The following is a 24988-nucleotide window of genomic DNA, read 5'->3' on the forward strand; positions in this document are numbered from 1 at the left end:
TTTCACCTGTTAAGAGGTTCGCGCTCTTGTTTCAGGATGACTAAACTCCGAAAGGCCTGAATTCTATGTGGAGCCATTGGTTTAGAACAGACTTTTAAAAAAGTGGTCTGTGTGCTAACAGTGGTCTGCAAGTGACCCCTAGTGGTCCACGAGTAAATGTTTAAAATGTAATGAACTGTCAACCAAAGAGTATCGTATGTGTCGCTTTCTGTTTTAAAACAACTAATGTAACTTTAAATTCAAAAATTATGAACTGGCTTTTTTTTTTTTTTACAGTGTAGTTTTTTTGCAACGCTGCTCGTGTAGCTTTGCCAGATTACAGTTTGTTTTACTATCGATGGTTAAAATGATTAGTGTAATATTTGAAAGGGAATGTGGATGAAGATTACAGTTGTGCTTATATATTAAAGCAGTACTTAAAGGTGTACAGAAAAGAAAATTGAATTTGAGCCCACTCTGGATCATAAAATTAATGTGATAACTCATCTATCAGACGATGTAGGCCAAACTTTGTGCAAAATTCTACTTTTGAGTAAATCCAGGATGAAAGTGTGTTTTTTTATTTTCACATTGGATAATGCAGGCGCACGGATTATACGTCAGCCTGTACACGATTCATCAGCCAGATATTGGATCCGTCATTCAAACGTCTGAGACACACACACACACGGAGCTCGGTCTCGCTCCAAGCTTTGAATATCCCGCCCGCTCGATAACGACCAATCAAATTCATTTTCCTCACTCAGGTAAACTCGTGTTGCAGCTCGTGACAACTCGGCGCGACAAACAGGACAAACGGCCATTTCTGTACACCTTTAAGAACTTTCCATTTTGGTTGAGTTTGGCGGCGCCAGTGGCCCAAAGCGGTAGTGTTTTGCCTAAAGGAAGACTCCATCTCCCATGAGCACCAGCGCGTAGCGCCGTAAACATCCTTATCTCCCGGTGCATGGAAATTAAAAGAAGACATCCAAACTAAGTTTCTGTTACCAGCAGATCACTTCTCAGTAAACACACATACACAATCCGACGGAAAGGTGCTGCATTACCTGCTCCCTCCTCGTCGTGACTCGCGAAAGTGAAAGTGAAACTTAAGTGAGAGCCGGGTTCCTGCCATGCTCCTCAAAGTTGCTTAGTGCCCCTTCAGGCCATGACAGAGGTGTCATTCAACATGTTGTAAGTCCATGTACCATCACAAAAGTTATGAAAATATTATATGAAGGTTAAAAAGTTCCTTAGTGTTGGTTTAACTACGCAAGATTTTTAGCTTAAAGGGACAACGAGGAGTTTTGGAAAAGCGAAGCGTTTTCACACTACATTTATGAGCCTCCGCGCGCACCGTATAATTCTTTGACCGGTGCAAGACAGACTCATGTTTTCATTCATCAAGAATTAAAGTCAGAGGTCCGAAGACGATCACATACCGTCGTAGTTCCGACCATAAACGGCGATTCGGCTGCATTATTCTCATGACTCGCCACAAAACCGAAAGTAAGGAAACGCTGGTCGGCTCGACCAGCATTTCCACCACCACTAATAATAACAAAATAACGATAGAGACAAAACGATATATTTATCGAAAATGGGCCCATTAACAAGTGTGGGTAGCGGAGATTCATCCACATTAACGTGAGACTTTTTTATAACCAAATAGAAACTCCTCGTTGTCCCTTTAACTATGCTACATTTTTACCATAATTAAACATCTTTGGAGTAATTGTGACGGTTAAATAAATGACTTGTGACTTGTTAGGAGTGAGAGTGGAGGCTCTCTGCCTTCCACCTAGCATCCCTTGGCCGAAAACCAACCTTGTAATATCAGAGCCTCCGACGCGGTGTCCCAGATCTTGTCTTGGCGGCACGGCAACACAAACGCGGCCCGTAACCTGTAATCTCTTGTTTATGACAGATAAAACTACACAAATGTATATGTTGTAACTTAGTCTATGATAAATCACGTTATAAACCGCTCCACGGATTGCTTTCTTGCTGAAAGCACATGGCCAGGAGGAAGGTTAGCAAAACGACCAAACTTGCATAGTTCCCCTTTAATTCCACCAGTTATCAGCACATTAATCCTGCTAAACATGCACAGACATGCCTGCAGTCTCAGTGCAGCTATGGCTCTAGATACTTGCTCTGGTTTATGGGTGTTGTGGAAATGTCACCTTAATGACACATTTAACAAGTAATGATGCACTGAGTGCCTTTATTATATATCTGACACATCTGCAACGATTGCTATAAATGTACAATATCTGCTAATGTAGTTCATATAATTTTCATCATCAGAGACTCGTGTTGGCGCTAATGAGACCATGGGTTTTTGAACTAAGTGGAAGGATAAGATATAAACTATATTAATCACAGCTGTGATCAGTGAAATGTGACAGGCTGCAAAAATGTTGATCAGAAGTGTCAAGCTGAAATGTAACACTTTGTCTTTTGAACACGTTTAGACAAGGCTATACTGCCATGCGTGTCAAAATACTGAATCTTAAAATATGATGTTTTTGAGTTGATGTCAGAGCTTAAAAGAGAAGTTGAAGCAAACTGGTTCTTTTATCTAACAGATAAAATTAATGTTAATTAAGACTAAGTTACATTTAAGTTTAATTTATTTTCACAGTTGTTTTGTCTCTGATCTGATTTTTTTTCTCCAGGATATCACTAGAGCAGAAGTTTAAGATGCCTTTGTCATGACTTTTATTCTCCATTTTCAATTTCTCCCTCACTTGTTTGGATGAGTTGAGAGTTTAGTGATTGGAGCAGTGCTAGACCCCGCTGTGAAGGTCAGCAGCGTGTCCGATAAAAGTAGCGCAAAGAAAACTTCCCCTCCCTCTCGCCCTCTCTGTAATCTGTGTGAAGAAAATGCCAGCTGCCAGTCTCATTTGGGGAGATAAGGGCCGAGCCCCAAATGCACCTGGCTGGCCACACACTGCAGAGAATAAATATGTAGATGATAAAAAAAAATGAAATGGAGGGGGAAACGTTTAAAATAAAAATATCCCAGCACACAGCTCCACAGTGGCAGATCCCACAGAAAGTAGAAGCAGGTGTAAACCATTTTATTACACCGTGTGCGCGTGCGGCTGTGTGTGCGCACACGCACGCTGCTGTCGAGTCTTCACTGTAACTCCCAGTTGGCAGAGTAAAATGGATGGCCTCTGCTATAGATTTTTGGCAGACAAGTCCCCCTACAACCATCTTATATCTTATTACCAACAGCCTCAGACGCTCAAATTGATCTTTATCGGTGTGAAAAAAAGAAATTCCCTATGGCATCGTCGACCTTTATGGTCCTCACCTTTCATTGGTGATTTTTTTTCTTTTTTTGTGTGTGTGTGTGTGTGTGTCGCATGCAAGTGGAAACTCCAGGAGGCACACCAACACGCCTGATGGAGAGTAATTTCTGGAGCAGCCACTGTAGTAAGCATGTCCAAGGTGATAGCCCTTAGGAGAGGAATGAGATTTTTTTTTTTTCTTCTTAATCAAAAATCGAGCCGGTGACTTCTGCTGTGTTGCATCAGACTGTCTGCCCCCTAAAAACTACCATTACCATAAATAAATTACCCCTGCCCTGAGCTTATTGTCGCATAAAAGAAGAACTTGACAATCATAATATTTCCAGGGATGCTGATGAGTTGAAGAGACGTTTCTTTCATCCACAACGTCGTCTGTCACTTTCATGAAAAGAAGAAAGATGTTGAAGCAGTAAACACAGGACTGAAGCTGTTAAGTATAAAAATACTGTTGTGGGTTTTCCAGAAGGTAATAATGTCAGAGTAGATCCATTCATCTCTACCAAACAGCACCCAGACAGCTTCATCTCCCTCACACATATATAATGATGTTGGGGGAGGCCACAGGACAGAAAACACAGTGGAAATGATAAATCATGACATCAAAGTAAAGCGCACTGTGATACTGACAGCAGCCGGAGAAAACTGAACTCCCAAATAATGGCCCGGTCTCAATGTCCGCACTCACAGACTTTGAGACGCGTTCCTGTGAAGTGCGCGGGGGCTTAGCGCTGTCCCACTATGAAGTCGTCAAGAGCACGAGGGCTCTCAGACATTTTTGAGACCTTAATGAAGACTTTCTGAAAGTCTGCAGCTCTGCAGAGTTTGCCCGAGGGGAATTTCCTACAGTTCATAGCGTTGTGACACTACATATGGGTTCTAACGTTATGGGCATTTAGGATGGGACATAAATACATGGCATCGGAGGAATGCAAGTGTACAGCACAGCACAGCTTCAACCCAGTTTCACAGTGAGCATATTGCCAGACTCTTAATCATACATGTCTTATCAAAATACATGGCACAAAAATAAACAACACTATCAGGGAGCTCAGATACCTGGGTTTTAGTGTCTTCTTTGTGAGAGCACCCTGTAGCCTTACCTATATTGCCAGACTGAGAAAATCGATGAGGCGTAGGCTACAGTTAACGGGACGTGACATCACAGATAGGTGAAAGGTCACACTATCAAAACAAAATGAACAAAATAAAAGCTCCCGTAGAAGAATATTAAAACAAAACAAAAAAACATGTAAACGTTAGAACCAGCAGCAAAGTGGAAATGGATTTATGCTGAAATTAGATAAAAAGAACCCATTGGTTACACCAGCATAGGCTGCATTACACACTTTACATTTATTCATCAACATATTCCATTGATGAAAACAGGTGAGGTGATTATGTGACAGTTACCTGTCCTTGTCTGTAAGAGCCTGCACACACTGTACAGAGGCAGTTGGTGCTGAGTAATAACCTTAACAGGATACATCCTGACTCCACAATACTGACAAACATGGCTGCACTTCCATTGCCCTGCAGCCTCTCCCACTCAGTCACCAGCTGAAGTCAATTAAGTCTGTGAGGGCTGGGGCTCAGGGATTGGGCTAAAGTTTCCTCCTGCTATCCACTTTAACTCTGACCACGTACTGTACATACCTGCAACAAGTAAATATTAAAGGAGACATATTATGCCCTATTTCCACAAATTCAAATAGTTCCCAGGTGTCTTAAAGACATGTCTGTGACATACTTTGGTCAAAATACCCCAAGGATCAAACATCACAGCTCTTTTCATCCTCTTTTTTTTGCTGTGTTTATCAACTACCTGGCCCTTCAGCTGCTAAATCCATGGTCCTCAGTTTGTCATTGTAAGGATTGTTTAACAGAGGTGGAGTTAGGGCCATTGTTGGTGGGCCATAAAACCACAACAATAAGCTAAATGGGGCAAAACCAAAAGTTCCATATAACTGAGGAGTACAGCAGCGCTCGGTGGTCCATCTCTGTGGTTTATTAATGGTGTAACATTTCACATTATATGCACTCAATGGATCCATTGTTGATTTTGATGCATGCATCTTTAAGGGGGCGATTTGTACATTTTCTTGGGAGTGGGTGGAAGTGACAGTCACTTTCCAACAGCTTCAGCCATTGTTGTGTTTAATGATACAAGAGGTTATAATGCACCCTCTGAGCAGAGCATCTGCTTCAGGAAACACTGCAGTGACTCATTATCAGTAAGCGATAAGATGCTCTGACTGGAGCAGTGATAGCGTCTGTAAGGTCCGAGGTATTTAATGTTTATATATCTGACTGTGAGTAATGAAGTTCCTAGGATTCCTGTGCAGCTATAAACCCAGAAAAGCCCCCCCCCCCTTTCCTCCTGAGGATAAAATACTAAATATCTCTATCTGGTGCCCATATGTAAAACTTTTCTTCTTCTTTTTCCTTAATTTTTAAATCCTTTTTTTCAAAACATTATATTTCCTCTACTATTCCTCTACTGTTTTTCTCTCATCTTTCCCTTATCACCTCATCAGTCTTTAGACTAAACCACCCTGCAAATGTTAAATTATCCCTTTAAAAAAGGCTCAAGAAATCAGCCACCTGTATCCAGTGACCACCATAAATGTACTCATTACAGATATTACACATTGTGAATGTCTGCCCTGTTTGACACGCTCTACTTCACCACCACCACAACCTTTTCCACGTGGGCATGTAGCATTTCCTCCTGTTTCTCCAGGGCATCTCACAGTCATATAACAGTCAGTCTGGCAAACAGACGCTTGTTAGAGTAGCTTATATGAAGTGAGAATGCAGGATGAGAATGCTGCTTGTGTTTGATAGGAGAGTGTTCACAGTTTTAATGAAGACAGACCAAAGCTCCTCAGGTGATTTAAACTTTAATGTCAACAAAGTAACAGCAGCGCTATAAAAAGGCTCTCCGTTAATACAGATGCCTTTTCTTCTCTAACATCATATCCTAAAACACTGATAGCATGTGTATATAACTGACTTTGATTTATAAATGGTCTTAATTTATCATCATCATCATTTCACCTTATTGTGACACATTTGTGCTTGTCAGACAAACAGAGCTAATGTTTCTGTTCAGTCCTTTCTTTCCCCACTATTGCATTCAATCATTTCTGCTTATATTTGTGACACAGCAGCAGCAGCAGCAGCAGTTGTTTTTCATTCTTCTGAATGTGCCATCTGAGTTTCCTGTGGCCTTTAACACAATCTACAAAAAAAGCTCCTCCAGCAGCAATTTTCAAAACAATAGCTCTCTGACCTTTCATGTATTCTCAGTTTTTAATGAAAAGTAGGCAGAAATGAAAAGCTGTGCTGATTATTCGCTCAATGATAATAACTTTTAATACAACATTGCTTTCTTGGGCTGTGGGGATGTTTTCCTTTATAACCATTCCTACTTTTATAGAAAGAGTTTAGAGATCAATGCAGAGCCATTATGTATTTCCCCTCTTAGACACATATAGTTATATTCTCTATGTCTTCCTCTGACCTATGCAGTGTTAGATATAATTATACATAGATTTATGATTGAAACGGTGAACTAGCCTCAGTTATATGAAAACCAGCACATGTCCATAGAGCACATACTGGTTTAAAGGAGACATATTAGGCTCTTTAACATATATTAGGGTGTTTGTCTTGCCTTCCAGCCCCCAGAATGTGAGAATTGCCCAAAAAATCTGTAATGTTCAGGCTCCCTAGGTTGAAATCCATGTGGTTTTACGAGCTGTTCCTCAGTTGTCTTCCAGTGATGTAACTAGGTTTCGAATTTGCACAACCCCACCCCTACCTGGTTAATTTGCATTTAAAGGGACAGGCACTGAAACCAGAACAGGGCTGTTTTGAGAGGATGAAAAGAGCTGTGATGTTTGATCCTTGGGGTATTTTGACCAAAGCATGTCACAGACATGTCTTTAAGACACCTGGGAACTATTTTAATTTGTGGAAAAGGGGAATAATATGTCTCCTTTAATTCACATTCATGATTTTACTTGAGGAAATATGCTAATTTGTTAACCAGCCTCCAATAGTATTTCAAATTAAAAGCCTAGGATAAAAGACAACAATATAGTGTAAAACATCAAAAACAACATGTCATTTTCCCTCTGTGTACAAAAGTAAAAAAGAAAGAAAAGGTCAACAGGAGTTCTTCAGTAGTCGGTGACAGATATTCAGGTTTATAAGGTCTCAGGCGGCGCTGCTTCACTGATGCAAAACCTTGCCTTTTCTCGTCATTCTTCATGTTATTTCTCAGCAGCTTCTAACATCATTACACCTCATTCGCTCGTTTCTCTCCTGGCTCTCAGGTTCATTAAAACCTCCTAGAGCGCCTATCTTACAGAGATGTAAAAGAAACAGACATGAGAACAGCATCAGCTAAGAAACATTTTGTTACACTACATTACTCTGGTCTTTAGTAGCAGGCGAGTTCACACCGCTCAGCGTTATAGCCGCCAACAATTCACAGATCAGTGAGAGAAAAGAGCCAGTGATGTAATTTTTGACTGTGAGGCATGCAGCAGGAGAAAAGTGATAAATCGCTCTCGGCTAAAAATCTCTCAGCAAACCCACAGAGTTGTAGGTGGAACAGCAGATAAGGTGGATGGAAAGAGCAGTGCTAGAGACAAAGAGAGAGAAGCGAGTGGGGGACAGGGTTAAGACAGAACTAAGACGTAGAAACAAAACATTTGAGACAATGGTTATTTTTACATGCCCACAAGATGGTGGAGACTGGTTTAGACTGCTGTTCAATCCTTTTTAAACCCTGATGTGGATCTCTGCTTCCACATAGCCATATATACAAGCATCCATTATTTATTATTATATATGTGTTTATCCTGGACCAATAAAATACAAATGTAAAAGCTGGCATTCCCTTTGACATTGTGGCATGCAGCGTTGTGTTATTTCACAGCTGGAACATGCTAAAGAGACAGGAGTATTAGGCTGTATATAGCAGCCCACATGTGATCATTATGGTTGTTATAAAATGTTGAATAAAAAAAATTTTCTGAAGAGATAATGTACATCAGTGATATAAAGTAGGGCAATGGACTAAGTGATGTGGCTCAGTGCTGCTGCTGTGGGGCTGAGGTAAAAAGCAATAGATACAGATGTTTTGACATGAATCATAAAGCAGCAGTGTGCTGCTGTTTTATATCGCCTTTTATTTGTAGCATAATGATTGACTAGAACTTGAAGGTCCCACATTGCAGCCCCCTGACCGCCCAAACACAGCCAAGCAAGACAGATGAGAGCCTCCTGTAGAAAATATGAATGCATCTTTAGTTCATTAGCAGAGGAGGATAAATTGAGTTGATTTACAAAGAGGGAACACTTCTGTGCAAAGGCTTTGTGCGTCATGGATTTCTCTTAAAGTGGAACTATGCAAGTCTGGCTGCTTTTCATCTGTTTTGCTAATCCTCCTCCTGGCCATGTGCATTTGTTTACAACGGAGCCATCGAAAAATCAATCCATGGAGTGGTGGATAACGTTATGTAACATATACGATGTTACAACGTGTATTTTTGTGTAGTCTTAGGCCTAGTCCAAACGAACATGGGTATTTTTGAAACCAAACTTTTATGGCCCCCGGTTAAAAAACAATTCCCGTCCACACCACTGGTGTGATAAAAAATATCCCCGTCCACATGAAACGGCAAAATCCGCCTCAAACAATGTCATGCACATGTCAAAGCAGTAGGTGGTGATAGCACTCTTAACAGGAAGAAAAAATTCACCCTGGACTCCGGTTACAAAAAACTCCGGTTTCAGGAGCCCACAACTGCGGTTACGTGTAGATGAAAGGCCAAACCGTGCAGAGAACCACACGGTTTTAAAAAATACCCGCGTTCATATGGACGACCCTTTAAGTCATAAACAAAAGATTATGGGTTACGGAGTGTTGCACGGTGCCGCAGAGATAAGAGCTGCGACACCGGCCTAGTACTACACTGATGTTGCAAGGTTGATTTTCAGCCATGAGACGCCAGGTGGAAGGCAGAGAGCCTCCATTCTCACTCGTACAAGTCACAAGTCATGTAGTTAACAATCACAATTACTCTGGAGCTTTTTAATTAAGGTAAAAATGTAGCATAGCCACGGGAAAAATCCTGCTTAGGTCCTCTTTAACATTGTGCAGCACACACACCACAAAGAGGCTCCGACCTTCTGAGGCTGTATACTGATGTTCCACCTGACTGATCAAAACATCTGACGCTCATTTTCAGCTCACTCCATTGCACACGTGTCTATGTACAGTACTGTAGGTGCTTATTACCACTTTGATGCATATAGGTGGTTGATGTAGGAATGCACCATAGAAAGGAACATATAGATTGTATTCCTCCGGTTTTTTTTCTCACCTCTAGACTATATTGATTAATTTAGCCCCATGAATAGCCGAGTTTAGTTAACATGGTGTTAACAGTTGTCCTTGTGTTCTTAGATGACAAAGCAGGTCTAGGTTATACAATAATACTGTGATGCACACAGACCGTAGGCTCACAATCTGAGCCTTAAAATGATTTTTTCAGGACTAGAGGCTACAAACAGCTCTCTGCTCTGCCCTTAAGCCACGCCCAGCTGGAGTCACAGCCTGTCTTGCAGGATTTTAACCACCTGTATTTTTATTGGATCATTCAGAAAATGATCAGCTCCTCTGAGAGAAGATGTAAAAGTACACTGAGATGTTTTTTTTTCTTTGCTTTTTAGAACCACAAATATATCTCCTTATAGATCAACACTTCAAATAAAACATGAGGAAAAAATATGGGACCTTTAATATATCCCTCCAAGAATATAAAGCCTTGTTTGAACAAGAATGTAATAATTTCTGTCTGAGGCTTTCCATATAAAATCAATTCAAGTACACAGTGGAATGTCTAAAAGTACATTTACTCAGTCCGATTAATTAAAAAAAATGCAAATATATTTTCTATTTTAAAAGTTTAACTGTTGGAAAAGAGATGTCTACTACTCACTGAAACCAACTCCGTGTGTGTGTTGTACATGTGTGAATGTGACTACATTTTCGTTTCGTGTTAATGACAGTTTAAAACTGCTAAAAGAGCTATTAATAGCTCATGGGCTGATGCAAATCTCAGCATCATTATATTTCATAAGTGTTATTACTGCATATTCAATTTGAATCCAAGACTGATATTGAAAATCTACATCAACATTATAAGTGGCTACGGGGACATTGTAGGTATTTCTGTATCTCATATAGTCTGGTTGAGGCAGGTTCTTGTTAATGTATAAAGAAGGAAAAAAGCAGTGAAAGGTTAAGAGAGTGAAGGTGATGAACATGTGGAGAACACACTGACAGACATTACTGGGCCCTTCAGCATCCATGAAGGAGATGTCACTAATGGGCCTGTCGGGGCCACGGTCAGCCGCTCTAATCAGCACTTAGACAAACAGCATCAGCTCACAGCTCTCCACGTGCCATGCACCGCTTTAAACATGAAGCTTCCATCAAGGCTTGCGGGACTTTGTGGGATTGCATGTGGGTATTTTCTGCATGTGCGGTGGCTTGAATGCTGCAGAATAAAGAGCCTCAGTGAGAAGCCTCCACTCTGAATCCTGCTATAGGTACAAAAGGGCAGCGGTTCAGGGAAATGCTGCATATATATTGTACAGTATGTTAAAGTGATGGTGAACTTTGGGAGAGTTTCAGGTTGTGTAGTTTACTGCATAAGATGTAAGAGCAGATATTTTCCATTTTCCATATGCACTGATCCATGCCTCAGTGAGAGGAATATGTATATACTGTATTTTTTTTTTCTACAACCTGTTCTGTCATGCCAAAACAAGTCCTAAAATCTCTTAACACATTTATTTGAAAACTGGTCTCTATTACATCTTTCTGTGGATATGCCACCTTCTCCGTCCATGCCAAGCACAAAACTCTGATGTTTGTGATAGTTTATCCTCAACTTTCGGTAACTTTTTTACACAGCATTGAAATAGTCTTGAGAGCAAAAGGATGTTTGTTCTATAAATCCAAAACCAGAACTTAAAGCAAGTATTCATGTCAGTGAAACTGTCAGTGTCATCAAAATGAGAAGTCTTGACACCATTGTTTATGAACAAGATAGTCAAACGGCTTTGCCATGTTTTCATTAGGATAGTTTATTCTCTAAGTGTTTTCTAATGCAAAAAGGCCAGGTCTTGGTGACAATACCAGAAAATGCTCAAGACAGCACTATGCACTATACAGCCATGTGAAAATTACAGTAAGGCTACGTTTATACGGAAATTATCCGAACAGAAAACGCAAAAGTGGCGTCGTGTCTTCACTTTTTATTCCGCGTTTAGACAAGCGTTTTTGGGGTGGAAATCAGCGTGCATACGGTGACGCAAAAGTCTGTGTAATTCAATGTTGTATGCACGCCAGGAGCCTAGGTGGCAGCGTGCCGCACAACACACAACACCACCAAGTCCACACGCCTGTGTATTCTTCTTCGTCCTCTTGATTTCTGGCAGATAGAGATGGGATTTATGGCTCTTTGAGGGGAGCCGGATCTTGGTGAGCCGTTCCTTTCAAAGAGCCGTTCAAAAAACTGGCTCATTTGACTGATTTTTTAAATATTTATTAAGTTTTAAGAAGCCAGCCTGGTGGTAACTCATTTTATCTTGGAAATAATGGGGTGAGATTTGGAACAAAATAATACAAAATTAGATATCCCACTAATATCTGAGTTTGCACGCCACTTACGTAGACAATGGAGCAGCTTCAATTGACTGTTATGAACACACAGAGATGTTAAAAAAAAAAGAACGGTTCCCAGCTGTGACTCGGTTCCCATCGTTCATTTTAACGAGCTATCAATAGAATCGGTTCGTTCGTGAACGTCACAACACTACTGGCAGACTGTACGCCGGCCGTCATTACGCTGCCCTCCGTGCGTTTTCACCCTTTACCAGAGATGCAACGGCGGAGCGTTTTTAAGATTTCCACTCTGGAGGGTGGTTTCACTTTTTTGCGTTTTCAAGCCCCGAAAACGCTGTTGCCATCTAAATGAAAGGCACATCCGATTAAATATTTTGCCGTTTTCATCCGCGAGCGTTGTGTGTAAATGGGGCCTAAAGCTACACTTTAGCCTACTTTATTTACTGGAGTAACTGACACTGAATACGTACAGTGTGTTTCACATTTTTTACTGCATGTGCTTTTTGCAGTTCTAATTTGTTCACAGCATTGTGCAAAAGAAAAATACACTGCAGTCATCTATTTAGAACAAACATAAGAAACACCCTTGGGTAGAGCTGTGCACAACTGTAAACAATACTGCAGTTCATACTGTATAGTAACTGAACCTACAGAGTACTGTAATCATTCTACAGAGTACTGTAATCATTCCTGCACATCCAGACGTTCCTCTCTGTCTGGCCACATATTTTCATCTACATCACTCTGTCAATTGTACTGTAACGATTGAAACAGATTCAATATTCCCAAAGATACTGTCATCCTTGCTTTGTATCTCTCTCAACCTTATGTCATTGTTTGTAATCACCATTGCACAAATGGCCTCTTCTTGTTGCAGAGTAAAAAGGATCCTCTCCCACCTATGTGAGGTTGTCTTGTAATCCTATGTGGTGCAGAGTAAAATTACAGTAATGTACAGTAAACATGAGATATATGGCATCAACCCATATTACTATAGTGTAGAGAAACAGAAATTCAATTTTGGTTTAAAAAAAAAAACTCCTGAGAAAGTAACGTAATATCTCCTGAGAAGTGTGTTTCTTAGAGAGACTTCCAGACCCACTCCAGGACCCTGGTGGATGTGGTTCCAGGTCTAGCAGAGCACATGTATCCACAACCAACAACATCCATCAGTGCTGGTCAGAGGTGAAACAGGCTTGAAAGGACAGAACAACACAATCTAGTTCCTCTTGAAGTACGGTATGTTTATTGAACATGGACTCCCAGGGCTCATCTGCTTCAACTGTATTTTTTTTGAAAGCATAAGAAAACACCCCAAATCTCTAAACAGTAAAATAAAACAAAATACTAAGTCTACCAACAGAAAAAAAAAATAGGATGTTTGTGTCAGAACTCCATTGCTTATACACTCAGTGGTAAATTAATAAAATGACGTCTTCAATGGCCTTTAAAAACCTCAGCCCACATTCATGTTTGATTTATTTTGTGCGCATCGCAAACCAGAGCTGCCAAATGGCATAATTTCTTACTTGAGCATCAGTTCAGGTGGCACAGCACTGAGCGCCGAGATCATTTAGCATATCTGGCCTGCAGCAAACACACTGGACCTCCTGATGGTTTGAAATGCATCAGTCTGCACCGTTCACACATAAAGCCTCCACCCACTTCTCTGCATCCTCATGAGCCACACAGATGGAGACTATTGAAAACAGCCACCAGCCAGTGCACTGCAGCGCGCCCTGTATCAGAATCACTCCTTTACACCGTCTGAACTTTGAAATATGAATATCTTGAATTCTCTTTTCTGGTGTTTTCTATGCATTTTAAGAGGGAAGGAATTAGCAACACATCCATTTACAGCCTGTTAATTTAAATGAAGTACATAAACAGTACTGTATGCCTTCTGACAGGGTGGCTTTGAATAATACAGCTGTAAAGATTTGAAGACTGCTGAGTTATTGTGACTGTGTTTTGCATCCGTTCTTCAACAGTAAACAGATTAGCAATTACCAATAAATGATCAGGCAAATTACTGTAATCTGTTTCCTCAGCTTCCTTCGTTCCCAATTGCGTAGTCCTTAATTCGAGGTTCGTGATAAATTGGAGGTTAATGAGCAGTTACAACAGTGAATTAGCAATTTGTAAATTGATACGACAGGGAAGTGTGTTGTGCCCTCTGGGCTGAGGCGCAGGTCAGACAGTTAGCACCAGGGTTTGACTGTCTCACTCAAACGTCCTTCAGCAGTCTTGAGCCCACAGTGATCCAACAGAGCCAGTAGTGAATGATAACTTGTCTCTATCTTTATCTTTAAGAAGTGAATTTAGAGGCAGTTGCATGTATATACTGTAGATCTGACTGTGTTAAAGGGATACTTCACCCAAAATCGATAATTCACCAATTTTTCTACTCACCGTCATGCCAAGGAAGGGTTTGGAGAACTTTCAGAGTTATTAAAACGCTTTAGGAGATCCAGGCGGGGTCCGGCTGGCAACAAATTTTCATATAATGGCGGCGGATAGAGCTCACTTTTGAATCATCCAAAACGCACACTATGAAACATCCAAATACCTCATGGAGGTATTTGGATGTTTCATAGTCTCATGGAGGTACCTCATGGAGGTATGTGGATGTTTCATAGTGTGCGTTTTGGATGACAGTGAGTAGAAAATTGAATTTGAATTGAATTATCAATTTTGAGTGAAGTATCCCTTTAAGAAGTGAATTCAAAGGCACTTGCATATAGCTATATAGATCTGTACTGTTTGCTGGAGGCTGGTGAGTTGGTGCTGATTGTCATGTTGAAGTGTCTGATTGTGCTGCTGACATGAACACACAGGGGAGTTCAAGTGTTGCTCCACTGCAGAGTGTACACATGCTAATGCATATCCTCCCACACTAGACACACACACATTTCTCTCTCAGTCTGTCTTCTCAACTTATCAGCTTCTCACTCTCACAAAAAAACATACATATTCACACTGCTTCTGCACCTCCCTCTCTTTCACACACACAAGCACAGTGACAAAAAAAAAGAAAAAGAAAAGAAAATCTTTGCTTTGCTTCTGCGTGGAAGAATGTGAGCAAAAAAAGGCAATCACACCAGATCTCAGCGTGGCTTTGCAAGCCAACAGAAAGATGCACACTTTTTTTTCCCTTTTTTTTTATACCTACGGTTTAGCTTGAGCTGGATCGGGGCAGAGCAGCGCCCCGCTGCCACGACTTATCAGGTCCACGCTGCATGTGACTGCCTGGGAAGGTGTCGTTTCAGACATGCACGCATATATGCACACATGCGGAGACAAACTGCACAATACATCTGAGGAGATTTGCCTGTCACACAGATTTGTTTAAGCGCTCTGATGTTTTTCCATTTTGCAGGTTTTTGGAGTTCAGAATATATCACAGAGACAGACACACAGCACACCCCGAGTATTGTTTATCTGTGTCTCTTTCCATTTCCGCTTTGCTCTCTCTAATTCTGTTTATCATTTTTCTCGTCTACATACAACAGGCACCCCCCCTCCCCCCTCTCCAGCCCCCCTTTATTTTAATGCAGTTTTCCATCTCACCGCTTTCCATTTACTAAGCTACTGCCTGCTTTGATTTCCGACATTTTCAGATCAGCCGCAGCTCATGATTGCTTTCCATAAGCATGTAATGTTCATCTCAGCCAAGCACATTTAAAAAGGTTAGGTATGATTTGCCCTGCTTTTGTCTGCTCAACAGTGGAGCATGTACATTCTTAGCCTGCTGCTTCTAAAAAACTTGCCGCCGAGTCGGTGATCCGCCAGCACCATCTAGTGGTGGATAATGGTACCACCTCCTCCTCCTTCAAACACACACACACGCACACAATTACAGAGGTGAGTGGAGTCACAGTAAATGATATTATTCCACACAGCGTGGAAGAGAGGCGGGATCATGCTGGGAAACGCAGGAGCCACCGAGGTGTCAAGTCAGGCATTTAGTTTAAAAGCCTCTGTTAAAAATTATGCTGATGGTGTCAGGGGCTAAAATCACGCGCTTTGATCACAAAGATGAATGATGGTTTAATGAGTCATCGTTTCACAAAGAAGTCTGATGAAAGGCAATATAATGGAGCGGATCTTGCCGGTCTGTGAGAGACAGGAAATGAAGGCTTTGACTCCCCCCCCCCCCCCCCCCCCCCCCCCTCCAAAAAAAACGCTGTAATATATTAACACAAACAACATCTGAAGATTACATGCTTAAGCAGATGATTCTCACCCCTCTTTCTTCTCATCTTTCTCTCACGGTCCATAAACATTTATAGACTTGAAAGTATATTTTTTGGGGGTAAACAGGAGGAGCGACTTGAGTCAGTCAGTGGCAGACGAGCAGGAGTTATCTCTCGCCGAGGAGTGTGGGAGGAAGGAGTGGATGTAGAGGTATCGTATGACTCTGAATAGCTCTGAGCTCCATCTGTTGTGTATTATAGAGATGATGAGTCATTCTGCTCGGTACAGCATGGGTCAAAGCAGCCCCAAATCCCCAGCTTTATACCCACTCTAACACACACACACACACAAACCCACGGATAGGCTAAACACATATACAAATACATGCTCATGCTGGGAGTTTCCCATCATGCATCTGTCCTGTGTCTACAGTTTAGCGAAGCCTATTAGGTCTCAGCTGGAAGAAAAGATTGGTTTCCTCCAGGCCGCATCCAAAAACCGTCTGTGGGGAAAGTTTAAAGTGGAGAGTGGAACCAGGGATTTTAATTACATCATCACGGCTTGTAGTTTCTCTGCATCATGGCGATGTAATGATGGAGTACAGCTCAGTACTCTGTATTAGAATTGTTCTGATTCCATCACTAGTGATACCACTACGTAATGTATTGATTCACTTTATGTATACTGTTTCACACCCGGGTGAAACAGTTATCCAGGAAATCAATTCTTCCCCACTCTGAAACAGGATCCTTCATATGGAGTTGTGCTGTGCAGCCAATGGCAAGGACCGTTTAAAGTCCCTGAAAAGTGACACTGGATTCGTTTTCTGAGTTAATCACATCCCAGACATATGTCCTATTAACCATCCTGCCAATTTTGGATGCTAGAAAAATTTGTTTAGTAGGTGAAATTAGGTTTTAAAATCATGACTAAATGAGGCAGTTCTCGCAGCTCTGGATGTCTGCTGCAGCCACTTGCTGAGCTTCGTCAAGTTTCAACTGTCAATCAACTGGCCTACCGGCCGGCCAACTATGCTGATGCTACTGCTAACTGTCACATCGTACCCGAGCAGCTACGGGCTTGAGCCTGAGTCTGAGTCCAGCTCTTATCTGAATGTCTCGGATACACACTGAGCAGTGAGGGAAATATGCTGGGGCCGCTGCCGTCAGCACACAAATCTCCGCTACCCTGATAGTGTTAGCTCGGCGGCTAATAGCCCGGCGCTAGCGCGTTAGCTCGGCGGCTAGCCCCGTTCGTCCCGTTCACCCCGAGCCTCCGTGGTCCCGAGCCACTGCAGCATCGGACCCACGGCTCACCGCCACAGCAACGGGAGCCTTGAAGGCTACACCGCCACAACAATGAGGGCCGCCACCGTCAGCACAGGACGAACGGGCCTAGTGCTAGCCGCCGAGCTAACGCTATCAGGGCAAGCGGAGATGGGCGCATGGCGTCTGTCCGACTACCCATTTCTCCGACCATACATTTCTTTATTTTTGCGTCCATTAGTCCGACCTCCCATTTCTCCGACTTAAGTAGCCCTAACCCTTAACCTTACCCTAAACCTAACCTTAACACTGTAGAATGAGTAGTCGGAGAAATGAGCTGTCGGACTTTTGGGCAGTCGGACTGACGTATGCTCCCCAGCGGAGATTCGTCTGCTGACGGTGGCGCCCCTCAGTTTTGTTGCCGGTGTAGCCGTTGCTGTGGCGGTCAGCTGTGGGACGGACGCTGCAGAGGTTCACCTGGACTGTGGCTGTTTTGGCATTTAGAGTTTTGCCACCGGGCGCCGGCTGGTCCCACTGTGGCTGTCTCATTAGTTTGTTTGAATTAAAAGTGGAGCTTCATGTTTCACATGAGAGCAGCGCTGCCTCTGGGATCTGTATACGTAGACTATGTTCAAATAACACCACATTTACATCAATAAATAAATGTTTTACAATGACCTGATAAGTCTGCATTACATTTTATTAAGACAGAGACCAAGCTAGTGGACTGGTAGCTCCGGCGGCGCTGGTAGCTCCAGGGGTAGTGGCAGCAGACGCTCGTTGGCATTCTTGAAGTATTTATAATATTACTGTGCACATGGGAGGAGTTATGAAAGTAGGGACGCCAGTGCGTCACGGCGTCCCCCTCTGTAAGCCTGCCCTTAAAAACAAAACTGTGAAACCCTAACCTCTAAAATTAAGCACTGTACAGAAATGAGTCTTTTTGCATGTTTTTATCAATAAATTTCGAACACTTTTAATATATTTTGAAACAAAACTCCAATTTCACTTTCCAGACTTTAAAGGAGAAATATTATGCCCCCTTTTCACAGATTAAAATAGTTATCAGATGTCTTAAAGACATGTCTGTGACATGCTTTGGTCAAAATACCCCAAGGATCAAACATCACAGCTCTTTTCATCCTCTCAAAACAGTCCTGTTCAGAAGAACGGCTGGTTTCAGTGCCTGTCCCTTTAAATGCAAATGAACCACTGCTTGCCCCGCCCCACCCCTTCTACCAATCTCAGGTAGGGGTGGGATTATGCAAGTAATCATGTAAAACCACGTGGATTTCAACCTAGGGAGCCTGCACATTACAGATTTTTTTGTCAATTCTCACATTTTGGGGGCCGGAGGACAAGACAAACACCCCAATATATATGGGGTATTCTGGTAAATAGCAGTGGGCAAGTTCACTGACAGATAGAACATGAGCCAGACCTGATATCTCATCCTGACTCTCACTTAGATCCTATAAATTATATATAATTCATTTGAGACTCTATGTTTTATCTGGTATAACTTTTTTTTAGCCTGTACAGCACCAGTCATGTGATGCGCCACACACTGTGACTTGAGTGAGGGAGATACACACACACACACACACACACACACACACACACACACACACACACATACACACACACACACACACACACACACACACACACACACACACACACACACACACACACACACTGTGAGAAGATAAGAGGGTCAGAGAAGCAAGAGACCCAAAGTCAATGCAGCATTTGAATAGCATTTGTATAAGAATCATTCTGCCTCAAGCTCTGGAAGCATACAAGGGGAAATAATAGTGTAATAAGGAGCGTGATGAGCAGTTTCCACTGTAACAAAAGACTTTCAATGGTATTCAAGCTTTGAATTTCTTTTAATGCATTGTTACTGATTAGTATCTGCGATGAAAACTACACCTCTCTGCGTGACTTGTCGCTTTACCTCTCAGCTAAAGAAAAAGCAGGTAATAGTCTGATAATCATGATGTAATGAGCAACTACTCAGTAATTACTCTGTATGATGTGTCACTTCATCAGGCTTTGCACAGTGTAAGAAATCATTATTTAGTGAGTAATGAATGAGTTGTTACTCGACTCAGCAGCTGATTCAGAGTTATGAGGCCAGTGGTCATTACTCTGTTCCACATGATTCATTAATACAGTTTCTAGTATCTCATCATTAGCTACTATATTGTCCTTCAGAGTTGCTCAGGAACTGCACATTAATAATTTGTTAATTATCAAGTCGTTCTTTGGCTTGTTTCACTTTTTCCCCAAGAACTTCTGGTATTCCTGTGCACCTCTACAACTGAAGTGTGTTTACACCAGGATGAAAATGTTGCACACACAGACACAGATGCACAAACATACTCTGCACTCACCCCAACGGCCAGTAATAAATCAAGTTAGGGGGCAAAAATTGGATCAAAAATTGTATTTGAGGGAGGAGGAAGCGGAGAGGGAGCTTCTATTTCTCTATTTTGTCCTGTCATCACTTTCCTTTTGTGTGGAGTGTCTGACTCTGTCAAACACAGATTACATTTAATGAGCTTTGTGATTGTTTGTGCAATTTCCTCAGCATCTATCCTCTTCAAAGCAAAAAAATCTTGTTAGTCATTAGGCCTCCCCAAACGTAGAGGCACAGGCTGAAGTTGACAGCGGTTTAAATGCGTAGATAAGTGCGTGAACGCGCCGTTTTTGATTTTTTTTAAGACGACTAAAGACTGACAGAGGGAAGGAGGGAGGGAATATAAATGTGAGAAAAAGATGTGGCAGGTAGTGAGAATTCAAAGGCAGAGGAAGTGTCAGGAAATGTGAGAGAATAGAGATTGGTTTTCTCGTTTTATTAGGGAGATGCAGAGCAGAGAGTATTGCAGCCCCCCTATACCCACAAACACACCCACCATATATTTGTATTTGTGTTGGGGGAAAAAAAGGTGTGATTGTGACTTTTACAGAGTTGAAAAAAAGGAAACCAGAAAGAGGAAATGCAGCAAAAGTAGACACGACAAAAGGAGAAAGACGTGGTGAAGTGAAGTTCAAAGATGAGTGCAACATTCTCTTGTTTTCGTTTATGCAATAGGAGAAAAGAAAATGCACCATGAATAACAGAACCTGTAGTTCACCTTGGGAAGACAAGAAGTTGGAATAGAGACATCCAGACAGGAAACCAGATTGCCTGCCACTTTAAACACATCTGTGTCCCTCGCCTCGCGCCTGTGGACATCACACGGAATCTTTCATGTGCAACATCATTTGTGCACATTTTTCAATTTTCTCCAGTAAGCACAAAGCACAGAGTAGCTGCTCTCTGATATCTGTTGTGACTGTGAAGGACATTTAGTCAGTTTAGCAGCTAAAAGACTTGTTATCAGGTAACGGATATTGTATGTGTCAACTTATAAAGAGTAAAGCAGCCGGTCAAGACATGAGCAAACAGTCATTCAGCTGTTGCACACAGCTCTTCAGCAGTGGAGCTGGTCGGGCGAGTCTGAAGTGACTCTTAATGTATGTCAGTGATTCATTAAAGCAGAAGTAAGCGATCCGGTCGTTTTGGCTAACTTCCTGTCAGCCGATGGAGTTAGCAGTCCCCGCCCTCGTCCCTACGTCACCACATTCACGTACATCCCTTGGCCGCACACACAGAGAGGACCGCCCCTTTATGCTGTTCTCTCTCTTCTAATTGGATAAAGGTTGTAGGATACAAGGAAAGTTTTCTCCTCAGCTTACAGCAGAGCAGAGTGACTGACGGACCCGTGTTTCAGACCAAATACTCTATATAAGTGATTGCTGTCAGAAGATATAACTATTTAAGACTTATATTAACACAAATATAATACTTCTGCTTTAAGAGAGAGAGAGAGGGGCGCTTTTCACACAGAATGTTCCTGAGGGCCATTTTACCTCTAGGTTGGAACAGCATAACAGTTATGTGCAAAACCACAGCCGCTGAGCCCACTCACCAGAAAGTGAATATTGTTAACCCGCAACAATGGAAAAAAGCACTGGTGTGTTTCTGTTTCCCTGAGGTAATTACGAATGGTGGCTGTGTTTAGAGTTGGTTGAAAGCAAAATCCTCGAAAAAATACAGAGAATACTGGAAATTCACACGAGAGTGACCTCGGGAGTGACAATGTTACAAGGCTCATCTGCTCTCACAACATCCTCTGTCTAATGAACAAAGGAATAAATCAAGGGTTTTAAGGGGACATATTATGGAAATATCACTTTATGAAGGCTCTTTAACATATATTTGGGTGTTTGTCTTGCCTTCCGGCCCCCAAAATGTGAGAACTGACAAAAAAAAATCTGTAATGTGCAGTCTCCCTAGGTTGAAATCCATGTGGTTTTACGAGCTGTTCCCTCAGTTGTCTTCCAGTGATGTAACTAGTTTTCAGATTTATATAATAACACCCCTACCTGGGACTGGTAGAAGGGGTGGGGCAGGGGGCAAGCAGTGGTTCATTTGCATTTAAAGGGACAGGCACGGAAATCAGCCGTTCTGAACAGGGCTGTTTTGAGAGGATGGAAAGAGCTGTGATGTTTGATCCTTGGGGGATTTTGACCAAAGCATGTCACAGACATGTCTTTAAGACACCTGGGAACTATTTTAATTTGTGGAAATGGGACATAATATGTCTACTTTAAAGCGAGTTTTGGAGAGCAAGATCTACCATGATCCCTAGTGACAGCAAGATAACAGCAATGAGAAGAATAACAGAGGAGGGACAGTTTACATTTATTAAGGCTACATCAAGACTAATATGTGTTTGTAATAACACATCTCTTTTGTTACATTTCTCCTGCTGATAAGTTTTCAAGTTCAAACTGAGTTTTAGAAACTATACTGCTACTTGGACGTATTAGTCTGTATTAAGCTCTGTAGGTTGCATGTGTAAAAAATGAAGACCTTTGGAAATGATGGCATGGACTCCTACAGTGACTCACTAATTGGATCTTAACGAGCTGTATTAATGAGATATGATCATTACTGACCTCGTTGTCTTTGCTGTTTACATACTCATGTTTGTCCCATTCTCATGAATGCGATGTCTTAGGTTTTCACACCTGACCAAGAGGACTCGGTTCGATTCAGGAGCTGAAAGTTGTAACATTGTAGCATTTATCAGTCACTATCATTATTTATCTGCTTTCACACTGCCTTTTCTGCAAAAATGCACATGGCTCAGCAAGCTGTTTAATATGACCATCAGGTTAGGCAGCAAGGCAGAGAAAATTTCACTCGTACAATGAGAAAATTAAAGAAAAACAGCACCAAGAAATTAACCCTGGTCCGTTTAAAGCAGAACTATGTAGGATTTCGGCTGTAATTATTGTGGCTCAGAGACACTGTGATGGTTGAGTGACCTATTATGAGGTGAATGGGGTCTAGGCCAATGCGTGTGTCTTTGTGTCTGTGTGTGGCCATGTTAGCGTTAGCTCCGTGTTAGCGTTAGCTCCGTGTTAGCAGGGCTTGGCAAACACCGCTCTCTATCGTCCTTGTAAACACAAGCACGTGTAGGGGGTGGAGGAGGTGGTGGCGGCAAGTTTTTTTTTTTTTTACGACAGTGACATGTGTCTCCCAGGACTGTGGGGGAGCTCCGGAGAGGGAAAAAAAGAGAAACCAGCGAAGAAACGAGCTATTTCCGGCCGACTTGCATAGTTCTGCTTTAAAGTGGTATGAAAGAAACATTAGTATAGCCTTGGTAGAGGTCCTGTCATTGTTTTTGTCTCTCATCCCCCCATTTAGTTCCTGTTTAATTTGAAGTCCTGTGTCCTGTCTTCCTGTGTGCTCCCTCCTGTGATTACCTCATGTGTCTCACCTGTGTTTGATTGGACCACCTGTGTCTCGTTAAGTGTTTTCCCATTGTCTTTTGTTCGTTGGTCTGTGTTGTGTTCCCTGTGCTCCAGTGTTTTCCCTGCGTGTTCCTGACTGTGGACCCTGCGTATGTTTTACCATATCTTTTTGTTCGAGCATATTTGTTTTTTCGCATCTCCATTTTTGGGTCCAGTTACACCAAAACCTTACAGGTATTTCAAATTGATATTTATTCATTTACTTATTTCCTTCTTAATTTAATCATACTCTATTACAAATACTGCTGTCTTTTTACTGCCATTGCCATTTGCTATTTATTATCATTAGCTATACATTTCTTCTCTTCTTGTCTGCTGCAACCCTGTAAATTTCCCCATCGTGGGACAAATAAATCTTATTATCTTATCTTACATTTGGCCACCAAGTCCAACTGTTTGACTATTCTTCTGAGCTCACCTCCCGTCCCAGCTGACACCGAGCTCTCCTGGACTAAACCAAAACTAAACTGAACTAATCAATGCCAATCGTCTTTGCCCTAAAAGGCGCCCAGCTGTCCTAATGTGACTGCCACATTTAATTTCCATCTGCCAGGAGATGGCAAGTGAAGAGAGGATGATGAGTGGTGATTAGCGGGAAGTGAGCCAGTTTGACAAGGATAGATTAAAGTTTGGCTGGTCAGGAGTGCAAGGACGTCGACATCCTTGGCAACGTTCGGATGAATGAAGTCTGAGAATGCAAATACTTTCCTGCATATGCATCCAGACACACTCGAGATCACACAGCTGCCTTCGAGCCATGTTTTTCTTTTTTCCTTATCTCCATACTTCTCATTGATTTACTTCTACCCACCCACTTGCAAACACTACAAACAAAAGCCTAAGCTGCTTTTTTATTTCCTTTGATTAGCCACATGAAATCATGGCCTGCAGAGAGCCTTTTCTCTCACACACAAGCGCACACACACGCCTCTCAGGGGTCAAATTGTGTGGCCGACCAGAGCTGACACACCTCTGATTGCTAAGACCTTATCTGCCCACTGGTCTCAGTAGCCCTATCACAAGGCCTTGAAGCCCCAAACTAGAATTATCAAAGACACGTTCAGTCATACACATGCAGAGAGATCCACATCTAGCACGGGAATTAGAAATGAACAAGAAAGGAGTTCTGACTTTAGTATGTGCAGGTGCATAAAGACACACAAGACAAGGCATCTTTATTTATATAGCGCATTTTATACCAAGGCAACTCAATGTGCTTTACATAAAGACAAAACATTTAAATAGATCAGCATAAAATAGCATAAAAACAAATAATAAAAAAAATTGTAAACATTAAACATAGAGTTAAAAGCAAGAGCAAAGAAGAATAAGAAAGAGGAATAAAATAAAGTTTAAAGTTCTTAAAAAGAGCTCAGCCATAAGCACACGAAAAGAGAACACAACTATACACAAACACACCTGTTAATTTGGTTTATAATCCACTACTGGGTCAGGATGCAGCTGTGTTATCAAAGAACTTCAGTGCGACTACATCTGAATATTGAATTTCCCAGAATGACGTTGTTTAGCACATTACTGTAGCTATTGCTTTTTTTTGTTTTATTTTTCTTTTAACCTTGTGATCTAAAAATAAATCATTTGAGTTATTTTTCAGTTCCAAATGCCCCGAGTCACCCTGA

The 24988-nt window shown here is 41.8% G+C and overlaps 1 protein-coding gene across 1 annotated transcript in view; it reads left to right on the top strand.

Annotated features, from left to right (window-relative positions):
- Positions 1 to 24988, top strand: part of astn1 (astrotactin 1) — a gene marked incomplete at both ends in the record, with an annotated part of 556709 nt that overhangs the window by 458670 nt on the left and 73051 nt on the right. The gene's annotated exons all lie outside the window — the stretch shown is intronic.

This window comes from Trachurus trachurus, assembly GCF_905171665.1.
Source record: "Trachurus trachurus genome assembly, chromosome: 17".
Lineage (NCBI taxonomy): Eukaryota > Metazoa > Chordata > Actinopteri > Carangiformes > Carangidae > Trachurus > Trachurus trachurus.